Consider the following 3,038-nt stretch of genomic DNA (forward strand, 5'->3'; position numbering starts at 1 on the left):
TTCCAGCCGTCCAGATAGCTGCCGGTCTTGAAGGTGGTGTTGATTGTGTTTCGTAGTGCTGGTGCGTCTGGCACTCTCACACACTTGTTATGGTATTGCCCTAAACCGCACCACTACTGGACAGAAGTGCTCCTGGACATTGATCAGATGTTTGCCACCGACTTGCTCCGCTTTCCAAGTTACATTCTGTTAGGCCTCCCTGATGTGTAAATCAGTACGGTCATTGATGCCATGGTTGTCTTGCATGCTACATATCACTATTTTCATTATATATTTGCGCCACTTTCATGGCACATAGCGTTTTAGAACAGATTATACCAAAGGTATTATGCAGCTAATATTTTTGTCACGTTTGCCACTAGACTGGTTATAGGTTGTTTGGTCATTTGCTTAATAATCATATTTTTAGGTGGAGCCACCCCCGAGTTGCTTTCTTGTGTGTGCTTCTCTATTGCTATGTTTCTTCTTCCCATGCTGCCATCCATGTTGTTTATCACACGTCCTCCGTGTTGCCTCCACAACAACTCTCTCCTCTGTCACTGTTGCTTCTCCTACCCACCATCCCTTGATTCTCTTCCACACCTGGTCCCCCAACCCGTGTTGGTCCCTCCCAAAAAGCGTCTGCATCATAGGTTGCACACACAAGAGGCACACCCCAACAATATGACGTGACCAGCTGTATCATAGGTTTTGCTAAAATCTTGAACCAGATTCTGTTATTTCAGTCTGTTCATGCACTCCCCTATTTATGCTTCACCTGCTGCTGCACCTTTTACTACTCTCTGACACCACATGTATGGCTGCACATGCACCCCCTATCCTATGCCCCCTCTTTATGCTGCACCTGCGGCTACACATTTCATCATTCTCTGACACCTCCATAATGCTGCAGCTGCACCCCTATCCTGAGCATCTCTCTTTATGCTGCACCTCCTGCTGCACCTTTCACCATTCTCTGACACCTCCCATACTGCTGCACCTGCACCTCCAATCCTCTGCCCTGAAGAACCGGGTTTTCAAGTACCCAGCGGCGTCAGGGACACGCCCAGAGTCCTCTAGGTTCCCTTGCCTTGGTATACAGAGACACGGAATACTTCTAGGTGGCGTCAGAGATCAAATTTATTAGCTGCAGCTAGTAGCAGAAATCCCAGTAATACAGCACGATGTACAACTCAAGAAACTGCTCAATTTTTACTAAGGTGAGACATCCCTATTTATACACAAAAAGGTACATTTAAAATGCACGCCCCTGCACCAAAATTCAACCAATAGAAAATACATGACATCACACAGCATCATACAGTAAAGCTCATTTTACAGTGTCCCAACCCACAAGTTAATATTTAGGCATATCTAAATAATAATCTGGAAGGCCCGCACAAACCCTTAATTGAAAGCGTAACCCATGAAATGAAGAAACAGTCAAGAAAAGTAGTTTCAGATAATGTGCAAGATAACAGATACGTAAAGAAACTTAAAAGTTAACAAATGTCTTGGATGATGATTGGAAAAAGTAAATAACGATCTTGCAGGGAAATTGGCTTGGCAGGGTCAATTCCTAGGTGAAAGGCCAGCTTCTGAAATTAACTCCAATGCACAAAGGAATCCTTGGTTAATGTATATATATATGATTCACAATAGGTCAGACTGCTTTGTTCACAGACTAACTTCTGAGGCCTACATGAAAAGTAACTCCAGATGGCAGTCACGACACATGGCAAAAACCCATGTTTCAGAAAAGAAAGTTTTAAGGAAAGAAACCATTTAGATATTGTTTAAGATAAGATATGCGCAAGGAAATTAAAGGTTAACGAGGTCCTGAACAGTGATTGAAAAACTCAGACAACGATCAACTAGTGAAACTGGTTTTGCAATAGGTCAGTTTCAGGTGAAAAGGGTTACTCTCTCTGCAGTTCATTCAGAGTCAGAGAAACCCAAATTAATATATGCACGAACTCAGAAGGCAGGGCCACTTGTTTTGGGCCTACTTTACTGGCCTACGTGAGGGCAAAACTAAAATGGAGTCAGGTTTGAGAATTACAGAACCACAGCCCCTCCTTTTGCCATTACGTAGGCAATAACCTAAACTCATGTCAATCTGAATCTAGGTCTATATCTATTCTCATCAGGTCATCAAGGTGTTGCTATAACATCATCTTATTATCCTTCACTTCTCTCGGGACTGGTCTTCTCACACAGATCATAGTACAAAGACTACAAATGGCGGGACCACACTGGATGCATAAACAACACGAGAAAAGGATAGCTAACGCCATATCAAGAAACGTCAGAATCTTCCATCCCCATTTGGACAACGACTCCCATAACCATCCCATCAACGACCAGTCTCCTTCGTCCACATGAATAGACTCAGAGATCTTATGTAGTCTAGAGATGGCTTGGTACACTGTCGGGGCATTATCTGGCATGAAAACGCAGCAACTAGATCTAATCAATTTGCATACCCCACCTCTATCTGCAAGTATAATATCTAAAACAAAACGGTTCTGTAATGTCATAAGGCGATCCCCTTGAAGCTCAGCTGTAATATTGCTATGGGCACCTGCACTCTCATTTATAGTGGCCTCAATCACTCTCGTAAGCTGACGAATATTCCTACTATTAGCCATAGGACCCCAAAAGGGTAGGAAACCCTTAAAGAAGTCCCCAGCTTCTTGTGCGACAGTATCTTTCGCATCGATTACACCTCTACCATATCTTGTCTTATGGTAGTCGAAAACAGCAGTGTATGTAGGGGGAAGCAAAAATGCCACATAACATGTACCAGAAAAATCAGATGGCAACCATGTGTATGCTCTATCATGACAAACAAAATACGTGCCTTTAGCTGGCACGAACGGAGGGGATTTCTGGGACGTATAAACGTATGTGTGAACACACACACTCTTACCAAGCTGAGCTCTCAGATTCTGACTATTACCGTGCAAACAAAGATGACCACGGTGGGGTACAATCCAAATAGGAGGAGACCTTCGCTGCCTTTCTTTCTCCGTCAAGCTAGCACTATATGTCGTCTT

The sequence above is a fragment of the Lissotriton helveticus genome, chromosome 5_1, assembly GCF_964261635.1.
Source record: "Lissotriton helveticus chromosome 5_1, aLisHel1.1, whole genome shotgun sequence".
Lineage (NCBI taxonomy): Eukaryota > Metazoa > Chordata > Amphibia > Caudata > Salamandridae > Lissotriton > Lissotriton helveticus.